Here is a 15,936-nt window from a genome sequence, read left to right as displayed (position 1 = left end):
ATATGACAGCCAGAAAGTAAAATATCTGGAGTAACTAGTTTCAAATCATTATCCTGAGTTTTATTAACCATATGGTCTTGAATAGAATAATACATTTTTGGATCCCATGTTTGAACCTAATTTTACATTAAGGAAAATAATCACTACTTCATCTTGTTGTCATAAGAATCAAATTAGCTCAGGCTTATAACACTGAGTATTGAGTAAGAAAGGACAAATAAGTACACAATTATGTTATTTGTTTTAGTTTGTTTAATACAGTTCCAGAAAATAATTGGAAAAAGAATTTCTGCAATGAAAATGATTCTTTATTTGGCAGAGATGTGGCTTCGAAAGAGTACAGCATCTTGACTTCAAAATTGTGGTTAACTATTACACAATTCTACAAACATGTCTCTAGTAATTTATCGGTTTAATCATTATTTAAAGTCATTAACATGCAAATGCCTTGTATGCATATTTTTTGTTTTATATTATAAAAAAAGACAGGAATTCCACATCTGGGAGGGTGTACTTATTTTCTATTACAAAACAATGAATTACTATAAATTTAACTGCTTAAAACTGCTCTCTACTATGAACTCATCATTCTATTTCCTTTTTTATATATAATTTTTATTTTGTCCAAAGTGGACTACAAATCATTCACAGTAGTATTTTAAGTACATAGTGACATTGAATCAGGGGCATTCCCACCACGAATGTTGTCCTCCCTCTACCCCTATTCCCAGCATGCATCCCACATCGCCTCTACTTTGCCCACTGGGTTGCTAGTATAAGTGGTCACTTCTGTGTCTAGCCTGTTAGTAGATTGGGTATCGATTCTGTTGTAGTTGGTTTTGGATTTGGTGTTCAAGTGTGATCATTTTTACTTCTACTCAATGTTCATTTGACTGTTTGGTGTTGGTGCCTTCCATTATTTCTCCCTCAATTTGTGAGGCAGAACAAGATCAAAAGATCAACTTCAATAATAAACTTTTATTATTGCAGAGGACTATAGGTTACAAATTTGTTTAGGCTCTCACAATACCAAAATCAAGTTGTCAGGAAGGTGGGGTTTTATCTAAATGCTCTTAAAAATCTTCTTTCCAACTTCTAGCAGAATTCAGCTAATGCTATAATACGTCTAAAATGTTTTGTTTTTTTTTTTCATTGCAAGCATTGACCTGCTGTTACTTTCAGCAACCTGGAATCACCATTCTGTCATTACACATGGTCTTCTTCATCTTTGTTGCTAGAAAGGATGTATTGTGAACCAATCTGATACATTGAATCTCCCTCCATTTTTAGTTTTCTGGAAAATTGTCTAAATAGTTTATGTTTTATTGTTACCGGTTTCTTATCATATAAAACAAAATTATGATAAGCCTTCTGCATAGTGATTCTGGCATGGATTAACTATAGCAACATATTTAAACACTGTTCTAAGAATAGAATTTTGGGATCTGATGATGACTTTTAATCAGTCATGTTTTTATTGAAGTAAATGTATTTTACATTACATGTTTGGAGTTTGTAATATTATAAAATGTGTGCTTAAACTACAGTAAGTTCACCACTTGAAGTATACTTTTTTATTTAAACATGAAATTAATCCCTTTTACTTGATTTATCCATTTTTCCCTTTTTTTCTCTCTGGTAACCATTAAAAATAGCTTTATTGTCTAAACACTTTTTTTCATTTTTTTTTTTTTTTTTTTTTTTTTTTTTTTTTTTAATATGTGTCCCACCATTTTTTTTTTTTTTTTGGTGCCTTTACTGTACCTCCTCATTCTATACAGTCAGTGTAAAGCACACAGCCTGTGGTAAGAATTGGGAGGCCTTATCTTATCTTTTATTTATTTTATTTTTTTTTCTTTTTCTTCAGGGCAAATTAAAGTTGTTTTTTTTTTTTTGTTTGTTTGTTTGTTTTGTTTTGTTTTTGTTTTTTTTTTAAAAATAAGAATTCATTTAAAGGACAAAATTAATTAACATAATGAGGCAAACCAACACAACACGATATAACAACACAACATAACATATAATATAATTACTATAATAATTTATTATTATTTTTTGTCTAAACACTTTTTTTAATCATCTATTTAATCACTTAAATAATATTTAATAATATTATTATTATATATAATAATAATAATAATAATATATTAATAATTATTAATAAATAATTTATTATTATTTTTTGTCTAAACACTTTTTTTAATCATCTATTTAAACACTTTATTGTCTAAACACTTTTTTTAATCATCTATTTACTTCATATATTTAATTGGTTTCTATGTACCACAAAAAAGTGAAATCATATGTATTTTCAATTTTTTCATTTGACTTATTTCACTGAAAATGATATGTTCTAGGTTCACCCATATAGTTGCAAATGGCAGAACTTCATCTATTTTATATATAACTAGTATTGCATTGTATATCAATATCTTACCTTCTTCACAGAATGATTTGTCACTTGGATTGTTTACACCTCTTGACCATTATAAAGAATAGTGCAGTGATAATGGTGATGTAGATATTTTCTTAAATTTATGCATTTATGTAAGATGTGATAAATAGCTAAAAGTAGGATGATCCAATTATATATGATTTTTTACCTTGATTTCTTGAAGACTATTATTAATAACATTTTCCATAATGAATGTAAAAATTGCATTCTTATTCACAAAATTTAAGATTTCCTTTCTTGCCATATCCTATCCAACACCTGTAATTTCTTGTCATTTAGATAATAGCCATTTCATAGGTATAAAATGACATTTCTTTACTGCTTTGATTTATACTCCCCTAATAATGAAGAAATTACAAGCATATTTTTATATGCCTGCTGACCATCCGTATGTCATCTTTGGAGAAGTCTCTATTCATAACATTTGGAACTTTATTACTTTATAGTTTTTTAAAATTTTATTTGTAGTTCCATGATATGACATACTATTAATAATAGGGATTCATACACACAACTTTCCAGAATTCCACCTTTTTTTAAAGATTTTTGTCACCATGATTACAAAATTATTCATGATTGGATTTCAGGCATAAATAGTTTCAACACCAATCCCTTCACCAGGGTCCACTTTCCTTTAACAAAACCCCATCATCATTATTTTCCTCCTAAAAGTCTACTTCTACAAGAGGCGCCTTTTTTAAGAAAAATATGAATTTTTGCACTGTGGTTTACAGTACTATTGGTAATAATCATACATGACACATTGCCACCTTTCAGCACCACTTCCTCCTAGTTGAATGCTTCCCTCCGCCATAGGTGTTTTCCACATTAATTCCATTCCTATCGCTATCTCTTCCTCCAAGAGGCTATTTCCTAATGAGCACCAGTTCTCATGTTTTTATTGCAATGTCTTTGGGTATTTGATATTCCACCATTGTTTCTTTTTATCAGAGAGATCATTCTGTGTCAGCCTCTTTCTCTCTGAGTAACTTCACTGAGCATAATATGCTCCAGGTTCTTCCATGTAGCAACAAATGAAATGACTATATTTTCTATGGCTAAGTAGGATTCCACTATATATATATATATACACACACACACACACAATTGTTTATTTTTCCAGTACTCTATTCTTGGACACTTGGGTATGTCCATACTTCAGCTATATAGATATCCCTATAAGAACACTAGAAACATTTTTCAAATAAATAAAGATAAAACATTCTGAAATTCATATAGAACAATTACCCCTTGCCCAATAGCTAAAGTAATCATTGGGAAAATAAGATGGAAACATCACATTCCAACTTCTATTTGAGTGTCTACTTCCTTTCATATACTATTATCTCAATGTTATCCTTTCAACTCCCTACCCCACTGGAGTGAACAGCTCAGCTCTGTAGTCCAGTTCCCATTTTCTGTTACCTTTGGCCTTTTTTGTTCCCTTTTTGTTTCTTTATATCTTACATATGACAGAGAATGTGCTGTATCTGTTCCACTTCTTCTGACTAACTTTACTCAATAGGAAACTTTGTAATCTGGATGGATTGGGTTTTGTTGGTAATGGTGCAAATTTAATAAATTCTTTATATATTTTGGAGATTAATGCCATATTAAATGTCTAATATACAAATATCTTTTTCAGTTAAATGGTATTTATTTTCATTTTTATGATAGTTTCTTTCACTGTATTTTAATTATGTGCTTATTTTTATGTGACCTTATTTAAAGAATATGTATCATATATATGTATCATATGTATCATATAGTTAACATAGTTGATCATAATACATTTGTTTTCAGATAAGTGGGAATAGATTATTATAAAAACAAACAAACAAAAGAAGGCCTGGTGTGGTGGCACAGCAGTAGGGTGTTTGCCTTGCACACAGCTGACCTAGGACAGACTGCGGTTCAATCCCCTGGCATCCCAGATAGTCCCCCACTACAGGAGCGATTTCTGAGTGTAGAGCCAGGAGTAACCCCTGAGCATCACTGGGTGTGGCTCAACTCCCCCAAAAAGAATAAAAGAAATAAAGAACCAAAAAATAAATAGAACAACAATAAAAATTGTGAAAATTATTTCACAATTGTTTCCAGCAATGAGATCATTAAATCATTAAATTAGGGTTAGTAAGCTCTTATTGATAGTTGATCATTCTGTTAATTCTTTTATTTAGACAGCAGGTGGCTTCAGATTCACATTGGTGACTACATTTTTGTGTTCCTATTTGAGTGATCGTTTTTTTAAAAAAATGGAACTGTCTATGGATGTCAAGCACAATTGCTGATATTGTGGCCTTTTGGGGCACTATGTTAATTTTTAGCTTGATTATTTTTCAATTATTTCCTCTGCCACTGAAGTTATGTTCTCAATTAAATTTGTAGTTTTCCACTACTACTAAAGTTAAGATCACAAATATATCTGTAAGGTTAATGTAAAACTGATGTTAAAGAGCATATCTCTTTTATACACTCCTATGTGTCTTGTGGTTTGGGGTCTTATAGTCAGGTCTTTAGTATATTGAATTGATATTTTCACATGCTATAAATAGGAATCTAGCTTGATTCTTTTACCTATAGTTGTTCAGTTTTCCCCAACATCATTAAAATGGTTTTTCCTTTTTCTATTGTATACTTGTGTCTTTTTTATGACTTACCAACACAGTGTGGTATTGGGGCCAGAGGAATAGTACAGTGGGAAATTTTCTTTTGTTTTAGGTAGTTCACCTGGGTTCAATCTTTGGCATCCCAAAGGTTCCTCTGATGAACAGCTAGAGTTATTGCTGAGTGTAGAAATAGGACTTACCCCAGGCCATTGCCAGCTCTGACCACCCTCAAAAACAACACACAAAAAAACCATTATGGACTTATTTTTGTCTCTCAATTTTTATTAACATAGTGTGCCAGTTTTTATTTTAGTAACATATTATTTTAATCCCTGTTATATCATAGAATAGTTTGAATTGGAGGTAATGTGATACATATTTTTAATTTTAGGTCTCAATCTAATTCACTGCACATACAATGTCCCTTTAGATCATGTCCAAATCAGCTAACAAATAATTTTAGTTGTATCTGTAGCATCATCTTAACTGTATAATATGACATTATTATGGGAGTATTTTCAGAAACAAAGATCAAATTGTCTTAAAATTCTACCTTTAAGAGAAATGAAAACAATCTTGGAATTTGATGCATAAAAATGGAGTCCTTTACAAACACAGAAACAAAATTGCTAATGAAGACATAAACACAAAGGGGATCTAACTGATCAGTTAGACTGATAATCTGCTGACATTGCCTGTCTACAAACCATTTCAAGTTATCCATCACCCTAACATATATCGCACAGACACACCCATCAGTAGTTAAGAGGGAAAGTTAAGAGGGAAATCCAGAATTCGTTAACATCTGTAGTCTCCTATTGAAGTTTATAGCAAGCTGTGTTTTCATCAGGGTTGAATGCCATAGATATAAACATGGGGTTAATAAAACTGGAAAAATATGTTGCTGAAACCACAAAATTCAGAAACTTACTGTGAAGTGAAGAAAATAAACCTTAAGATGCTATTCTCAAGATACTGTAAAAATGTTGCAGCTCTTGAATGTGATTTTTACAACTGCATAACAGGATGACTATCTAAAGCTGTCAAAAAGAGTACCTTGAAAATAACTGAATTCAACCCACCATGGATCTATGCTGATAACACCTCTGGGACAATATGTTCAAAAAGGAGACTCAGAAAAAACTTCTCATTTATTTCTTGACCATTCATCCTTGAGGACCACATCTCTCTAACTGGGGGCATGGGAAGGTGAATAGTAAAGTGATTTTTAATGTCAATCATTAAGGATGCATAATTTAGACTGAAATGAAAACAGGTAATGTGCTTGGTTCTGTTAATAATGTTGAAAAATACCCTCCCCAAACAAACAACCCAGAGCCAATACACAGACACTTCCCTTGTCTCTGTTCTCACAAGACTCGCTTACTTTAGACTTTTAATTGTCTAGTTCATGTCTTCCTTTACTCTATAACTGCTTGTGTGTCCACAAAACTCCCTGCATCATTTCTGACAGCAACATGTTGATACCCAATTATCTCAAACCATTTAATTAAGGAAAAGTAAATGGAAAGAGAACAGGATACCACTCAAAGGCATTTAGAAAACAGTAACTTAAAGTTATTTCTTGTTCTATGTGATGAAATGGTATTGTTACTGAAAACATTTAAAAATAGAACCTGTATAATTTTAGGCTCATGTAAATGCTTAGGATATAAAAACTGGTGGTTTCTATTTTGAGCTGCCCATTTAAATTAGTGTGGAACCAAGTTCTAAGTATATCGCTTCAACAGCAATTTAAAGGAAATTCAAAGCTTATATATAGGATAAGGAAGATGTTGAAAACCAGAGCATACACATAATAGTGGAAAATAAAAAGGTTAACAGTATTTTCCCACAAGAAAGAAGATGGTAAGCACTGGACTTCCCTCTTTAATTATCCAAAGAATTAGGCATATGGAAATATTACATTTCTCTGTAAAATTATAAGGACTAAAATAAGGACCAACTTACAGAAAGATACAGGAAGAGAAATTTCAGATTGGTTACCAGGAACTTTGGAATGAAGGAAATGAGATGTTTATCAAAGAGAAAACTTCCAGTAACACAATGAATATATTCTGAAAATCTAATATCTACTCTGTTTCTTAGCATTAAAAATATTATAATATATACTTGAAAATTACAAGGACCTTCAATCTTAAATGTTCTCCCACTAAAAAATAAATAGTAATTAGATGGCAAGATAGAGATGTTAGTAAATGCTATGGTGATAATTCCCTTTTGATCTATTTGCATAGTCACATATTTGATATAGATTCACTTTCTCTGGAAAATTATCAGGGAATAGATTTGATTTATATTTATCTTATGGTGCTACTAGTTATGTATCAGTTTCTCAACTTTGCTAGGTTTTACTTCCTTTTCTTTTAAGGAAGAAAAGATTAAGCATTTATAATCTTAGCAATGTATTGAGACATTAAAAGAAATAAAAGAAAGAAAAAATATCTTGTACTCAAAATAAAATTACAGTGAATTAAACATTATTGAATATAAACTATTTCCAGATTTTCTAACTTGAGAAATTTTATTGTATCTTATATATTCATTTATCATAATGAACACGTCCTGACTAAAAATCTACAATTTTTTCATTAGCATTTGAAATTAAAACCAATTAACATTGACAACTATGTGATTTATTACAATTATTTACTATCATCATTAGAAAAAGTTGACAATCAAAGCTAAGATTAAAAGAAAAGACAATTAAGACTGAAAATAAAGTCATAGTACACAACTGTCATTTTACAATCTTCACATAGAATTTTACACCTTTAAAGAGTTCAAGGTTGTTAGCATTGGTCATTGTTTGTTGATGGACAAATAGATAGTTTCGTCTTTGTACTTTTTCTGTATTCATCTTCTTGTCCAAGTAATAAAATGTATTAAAACTGATATAAGCCAGTTAAACAGAAGACAAAAATGTAACAATAAGACACATGGTTTGGGCCGAAGAGATAGCATGGAGGTAAGGTGTTTGCCTTGCATGCCGAAGGTCAGTGGTTCGAATGCCGGCATCCCATGTGGTCCCCTGAGCCTGCCAGGAGCAATTTCTGAGTGTAGATCCAGTAGCAACCCCTGAGCGCTGCCAGTGTGACACAAAAACCAATAAAAAAAAAAAGACACATGGTTTAAGCAAGAATATTTTGAGAAAAATCACAGTAACTTTTATATATTTGTTTTTTGGTTTGGGGGTCATACTCAGCATGCTTACTCATAACTATATACTTAGGGATCATATGCAAGGCCTCCTGTTCTATCCCTTTGGCTCTGATAATAATAAAGGGTTTTTATTGTTTATTGTTTGTTTTGTTTTGTTTTGTGTTGTTTTATTTGCTTGGGGTTTTTTTGGCCATACCCCGTGATGCTCAGGGGTTACTCCTGACTATATATTCAGAAATCGCTCTTTGCTTGGGGGACCATAGGGGATGCCGGGGGATTAAATTGTGATCTGGCCTAGGTTAGCACATGCAAGGCAAATGCCTTACTGATTGTACCACCGCTCTGGCCCCAATAATACGTTTTTTAATGGATATTTCTACAAACAACTATTTTATTTCATTCATAATAAAACACATAGTTGAAGACTTTCCTTTTTTACTTAAGACTAACATTGTTTCTTCCATAAGATTATTTCTTGATCTATTTATGGAAAAAAATTGCTGAAGCATATTGTTTGCTTATTGATGGACATGCTGCCAATAATATTAAAGACACATTTTTGTATTATTCTCTGGTTGTTTGAGCTCAGGTATAAAGAGTAAAAAACCTGGTCAAATTTTCACTGTTTTGTCAAGTAGCAGTGCCAAGGGCTCATCTTACTTTTAGGAATGCCTAGAAGGTAAATGTCTTAACTATAAATGCATATACACACATTTTCTAATGAGAATAGTATCATAATTTTTATGTATAATTGTGAAAACCTGCTTCAATGGAAGGTAAGTAATGATTTTAATTTTTCTCTAGATATTAGAAAAAATGTTTATTTGTTAGATAGCATATCCGTAACCCTTAACTGATTATTGGAGTTTTGGACTTATAATCAAAGCCACGTTTATAAAACTGATCAGGGTTATGACTAAGATGCACAACTTTTTCAGCTTGTCCTGGTTTGTAAAGATGTCCTTTTGATTTCAGGTGACTATCAGTGGAAACTCTCAGTCAGCTATGCTTTTTGACACAATAATAATTAAATTGCCATCTAGATGTGGTGAATATAACAGAAACCTCTAGGACATAAAGCCAAAAGAAGCCTCTTTACTAGAAAATAAATAGCTATTCATTAGTTATTACATCAGGAAAGATAAGGTCAAAGAAAAGAATTATTAAGTGTGATTTATATTAGTTAGTGGAATAGGATTCCTAGCAATATATTGAGAAATATTCCTCTTTTATGGTCTTAGAATGATATTTTAGACAAATGTGATTTTAGCTCTGGTTGCTCTAATATTTCTCTCCTTAGGGATACCTAACCTAATGATGCTCTGTTCTCCTTTTGTATATGCAGTGGTACCAGGGCCTATACTTAGGGTCACATGCTAACCTAGAATATTCCTTAGCAACAGAGACATTTTCTGAATACTATTCTGACCCCATAAACAAGTTTTATCCTGCATTTTGTGCAATACAGATAGAGAAGAACATTAAGAATTTCTTCAGTACTGAAATTTTTCTGATATTTGTTTATTCCCTGTCCACTTCCTAGCATATTATAACTAAGTGCAGTATGGCAGGTTAGAATATGAAATCACTCAGCCTGGAATCTCCAGCGTCTCTAAGATGAGAACAAGCAAGGTACTTTTGGACTTCCAAGAAGTCAAGAGGAAGCTAGCAGGTGTATGCTCAGGAAGAAGCAAGGGAGCTTAGAAGAAAGACTACGAAAATTCTCAAAGGGTTATTAACCAATGGTAACGGACCTGCCTGCGAGCTCAGAACTCTAATTTTTTTATGTGAGGGTGATAGAAAGGTCAATATTGAGTTTCCGTATAATGAAAGTAGGCTTCTAAATGGGACGGTTTTTTTTTTTTCTCATGTGTCTTTAGTAGCGTAGATGTCACTGAGCAATCATTTTGTTATTGTTGCTTGTTTTATTTGTTTGTTTTGGGCAGGATAAGGAGCACTGCTGGTGATACTCAGGGTTACTTCTGTCACTGAGCTTGAGTGTTCACTAAGCAGTTACTAAAGTATTGCTCAGAGAAACTTGCGTTACCAAGTCAAGGTTTTCAGCATGTAAAGCCAACATTCAGTCCATTTAACCTATATCTCTGGCCCTAATTTATAATTAAAAGTTCTAATTTATGTGAAAGGAGGTTCACAACTTGGGAGGTTGGGGATATGGCACAAGTGGTCAAACCTGAGTTGCATCCCTGACACAACACAATCTCTCTAACACCTTCAAATGTGGTTCTGGCACCCTTATATACCACCATTCTGTCCCAAACCCTGAAAAAGGCTCCTACAACAATTTTCTTTCAAAAGACTGTTTATCTTTTGAGGAACAGAAATAAATTCGAAGACATTTGAAATCATTTTTGGAAGAAAAAGAAATGCTTCCTGTCATCTACGAATAACCAGGTGGTCTCTTGCCTATCTCAACCTCACAGACCATCCTAGGTGAGGACCAACATGGATTCTGCAACAGAAATAAAGTTCTCAAGTTCAAATTTTGGTTTTCTTTGCACCAGTGAAGTAAAAAGTTATATGCCATTAAAGTTATCTGCTTTGTTATTATCGACTTTTGCTTGAGTGTAATATTCTCTTTGGAGAATAGCCCATCTATTTAACTCTTTATGACTTAGAACCTGCCCTGGTGTAATGGGGTACAAGATAGGGCAGCACTTCTTTAGAAAACTCTTTGTATTGGTTTCTGTTTGTCAAGGCAGGCAGCCCTGAGCTGAAACTGTAAAATATAAAGTGCTCTTGTTCTTCATGCAGTTATAATTCATTTTCAGGTTCACATTATAAAATATCTATCAGTTCCTTGAGATTGAGTGTGCTTTATCTTTGAATATAAACCATTTTATTATAATAATATTTCTAAAATAATACATGAAAATTTATTAGAGATTAAAATCACATCACTATTCTTTCATCTTAAGCTTCTTACACTCTAAATTCATCTGGTTTGGGAGCCTGGGATAGGGCTCAGCAGTAAACAGTATACACTGAAAGCATGAACCTGGATTCATTCCCTGACACAACACATACACACACACACACACACACACACACACACACACGCACACACACACACACACGCACACACAAGCTCTGTATCCATCTTGTTTTTAAAGAAATTCAATTAACCACTAGACAAATGCTTAGTCATTCTGAATTCATTACAGACATATGTTAGATGTCAAAGCTGCGTTTCTTATTGCGTCCTTGTTGGGTATGTGTAAGTCTTCATAAAACTATAAACTGCAGAGAAAGCAGAAGTGATGAGTTGACATGAATTGACCATAAAATATGCGTACTATTTTCCATTAGTTATTAGCAGTTTTGTATATTAAAGAAATTTGTCCATAAATATCTATCCAATTGTATTTTTAAATAAAACTTTCACTAAACATTATTTTGGATATTTTCAGAGCTTAGCTTTTAGTTTAAATGACATACTCATATAGCACTTATTTACCCATCATTCTTGAAGAACCATTACTTATAATGCTGCCAATGTTAAATTTGTGCAAATTTTTTTTCAGTGCCAAACTACCACAAGAATGTTTGTTTTCCTCTACCAACATCCCACGGGGCCCCTCTCATTCCTCTACCACTAAGTTCAGGTCTGTAGACCAAGTATTCATTTCTATTTTCTGAAGGTTATTTATTGTTTTCTTACTATGTTTCTTTATATTCAGTATGTGAGAAAGATCATTTTATATTTGCCCCTCTCTAAACTGACTTCACTTAATAAAATACTCTCTACTTTCTCCTATGTGGAAGTAAATGGCATGATTTTATATTTTCTTATAGTCAAGTAATATTTCATCATGTGTATGCACTGATATTTCTTTACCATTTCATTTATTCTTGGGCAATTGTGCTATTTGTAGATTTATTTTATCTTGTTTATTTTGAACAATGCTGCATTAAACATAGGGGCATAAATGTGTTTTTGAAAAAGTGTTTTGGGGCCCTTTAGATAAATGCCAAGAAGAGGAACTGCTATATTAAATGAAACTTAATTCACAAGTTTTTGACAAGTGTTCATATTGCTTTAAGAAGAGTTTGAACCAGTATATTAGCAGTGAATCAGGATTGCTTTCTCCCCCATGCATGCCAACACAGATTCATTTTATTCTTTTTGATATGTGCCAATCTATCTGGAGATGGTGATTTCTCATTGTTGTTTTGATGTCCACTTACCTAAAATAAGTTATAGAGAGCATTTTTCATATACTTATGCATCATCTGTTTGCCTTATTTAAGAAAGTGTCTCATCTCTTCTCATTATCTTGTCATCTCATTTCTTCTTTGCTCATCTCTTTTTCCCGTTTTAAACCATTAGTATGTTATCCGTTTATTTTTTAATTTTATCACAAAATATAATGAAAACTACACAAACAGATGACACAGGTACTTATATACAAATTTATTGTCAACTGCAAGTCTTTTTTCTTCACTGTTGAGATCTAGACTTTGAGATGAACCCTATTAGCATTTAGTGTCAGTGATAGAGATACCTTCACTTCTCAGTTCTGCTCTACAAAAATAACCATGATCTGTTGACCTAATTTTGGATCATTTAAACAAATTACATATACCCCAATATCTTCCACATGAAAAAAATTCCAAACATAATTCATAATTCAAACCTGTTGTATTTGTAATTTCTACATATGCTTTCCTAATTTAAGTCACAAAATTATAAGAATAGGGCTTTTGTAATCATCACTTTAGAAACTGGAATTAATTTATCCAAATTTTGAAAAGTTCCCTTCTATGATTTTTGTATATGATATAGATAAAAACAATAGTTCATGTCTAGACTATTTTCTGTACTTATGATAATTTAAGTGTCAAACATATTGTTTAATAACCTGGAATTCATTTTAGTGCAAACTGTAGAGAAAAGCATTTATTGCTTCTCATCATGTTTTCTGTATTATTGCTAGTAATAAGAGTATAAAATGACTATGATTTCCATCACTACTGCCCAATTGATTTTCCAAATGTATTTATTTCTCATATAAGTGATTTAAAACCATCTTTCCTATGAGTTATTTTTGTCATGCTCATCTTGACAAATGCATATAACCCCAATTTTATGGATTAGTAAGCAGGCCACCTTTTAAATTAGCCATGTCGATGCTAAAAGGAGCTTTATTCTGAAATATTATCAATATCTATTATGCTCTTCAAATACTTTTAACTGATTTAGCAACCTAACATGGGATGCTAATTCAACCTGTAAGTTGGTGGTAGATGATGTGAAGATACATGTGAGTAGAAATAATCTATTTGTTTCCTGCACTGACCTTCTCCATAGGAACTCTTCTTTCAGCACTGTAGACACTCAGTAAATATACATTGAGTAATAATAAACCTGTGTACTAAATAATTTACATTATTTTAGAGTTTATATTTTATTAGAGTAATAAAAATTACCAACTGGAATAATAACCAATGCCCAAAGCAATTTATTTTAAACTAAAGATTTCCTACTTCCCTATTCTAAGATAAAGCTATAAAATCTGGCTTAATATTTAATAACATAGATGGTGTATCAGTCAGATATAATTGCAAAAGTCAGGCTCACTTGCAGAGAAGCAAATTCATTCTACCAAACTTAAGCAGAAGAGATTTAAGAGTATATCAAATAAAGATGATATTAAACAGCTAAAATTGTTAGAATGATTAAAAATATACTTTAGACTTGAGCTTTCAGGAAGAACAAAGACAAACTTGGTTTCCTTGGACAATTTACCTTGTTAAGAAATCTTTAGAATCAGAATATCACCTGTAAGATTGGAAAAATTGTGATTATTGTTGCTATGACGTACACAAAATGGTTACCTCTAACACTGCCTCTCTTACAGTTGTATATTATATTTTGAGTTTTGGTCAAGATTGTTTTTCTCTCTGATAATTTTACATTCCAGTCTTCATAGATTTTTTAACTGTTTTTGTAGTCAAGATTCAAATAAAATACTAAAGTACATTTTTTAATTGAAATCTAAAGTACATTCTGAATACTAGCTGCAAGACACTCAGAAAAATGTAATCATAATGTTCAGCACCAGTATTTTATAAGGGAACACAATATACTTGAAATGTCTGAGAACTTTAATCTCCTCTGAAACATAATGCCCCTGTGAATTCAGTTCTCCAACTTCACTCCAACTAATAAAAATATCAAAGTATACGGTGTCCAGCATTAGATCAGTCTAAGGTTATTGGCTATGTAAAGGAGACTAGATTATTCATCACCTCCTGGTCATACAGGACAGGCAGTATCAAATACCCACTACAGAATGATAATAATGTTAGAATGCCTTTATTGGCACCAATGCTGCTACAGGCATATTTACCCATCGTACCTTGCTGATCTGAACAATGCCTCTTAGATCAGACATTTTTTCCCTTAATTGAACAAAGTTTACAAGATAGTGGAACATTTAGACAAATAAACATACTGAGTAGTCTCTCTCTCTCTCTCCTCCTTTCTCTAACTTCTCTCTCTTCTGTCTACTCATCCCCTCCAAAAAAAAAAGAAAATATATATACTGATAAACAGAAAGAAAACTTAAAATATTTTAGAAAATATAGCATAGTTGTAGCACAAAGTAAATTATGGTAGCCAGCATATCTAGTATGAAAATAATAAAAAAATAAATAAAAAAAGAAAATAATATTATCTGTATTACTGATAGATCTCTTAAAATCTTTGTGCCTTTGTTTACCCTTCTCAATAAAGTAGCTTAAGTAATTAATATATTTATTGAGTTTCTAATGAGTTATTGAGTTAGAATTTTTCTCTCTGGGATATATTAAGGTAAGGTAGTTCTTTAATAATGCTGTTTTCTTGCATGTAGTTTCTTTATAATTAGTTGAAAATAAATTGTCCTGGCCAATGCTAAACAAAATTACACTATTGAAAAACCTGGTTTTGTTATGTGTCATATTACTAAATAGATCAGTTTTTAAGAACCCATAATCAGAAATTTTACTGTATGTAGTAAGTGTTAGCTATCATTGTAAATTAAGTAATAAGTCATGATTTAGTCTAATATCCATGTTCATCTCTGTGACAACAGATGAATGCTTGATAAAATGAGGCAAAATCCAAACTCTCAAGGTGATAGGGTCCGGGGCAATGAGCCCCGACTTGTCCTTTCGGCGCCTTGAGGGTCCCAAAGAGACACAGACCATGCACAAGCAACAGGTGAGTTTTATTCTGGCCGGTCAGGGTCATCTGCCAAGATGGATCTCAGAGCAGAGACCCCGAGGCTCTTTTCTGCAGAGCTTATATAGGAATTTTCAAAGGAAGAACAGCACTTTTTCCTTATCAGTCACAGATGCAGCTGTGAACAAAGGCTTACATTAAAAAAAAAGGACATCATAGCTTTAAGAGACACATTCAATGATCAAAGAGATGACCATTAAAACTTATCAACCCTAGTGTTACATATTGCAGGTGTCAGCTTATTACAGTGGGCCAGGATGGGAACAACTTGGCCTTGTTAGTTACAGAGAAGAAAGGGGATCACTAAAACTCAAGGTTCAAATGTAGCTAACTGTTAGCTTCCTTTGCACAGAGTGAGACATATGTCAGCCTAGGAAGCATGGGAGTTGGCCTTTCTGGTGCCGAAAGCCGCCTCTGCTGAAATCACTCTAGGCTTATAATTA

General features: G+C 32.3%; 1 pseudogene; it reads right to left on the bottom strand.

Annotated features, from left to right (window-relative positions):
* Nucleotides 1-1,717: 1,717 nt before the first annotated feature.
* Nucleotides 1,718-1,822, bottom strand: LOC126016700 (uncharacterized; annotated as a pseudogene).
* Nucleotides 1,823-15,936: the final 14,114 nt, after the last annotated feature.

Source organism: Suncus etruscus, chromosome 8 (assembly GCF_024139225.1).
Source record: "Suncus etruscus isolate mSunEtr1 chromosome 8, mSunEtr1.pri.cur, whole genome shotgun sequence".
Lineage (NCBI taxonomy): Eukaryota > Metazoa > Chordata > Mammalia > Eulipotyphla > Soricidae > Suncus > Suncus etruscus.
Note: the sequence above shows the minus strand (reverse complement) of the source record. Positions and strands in the feature narration are given on the sequence as shown.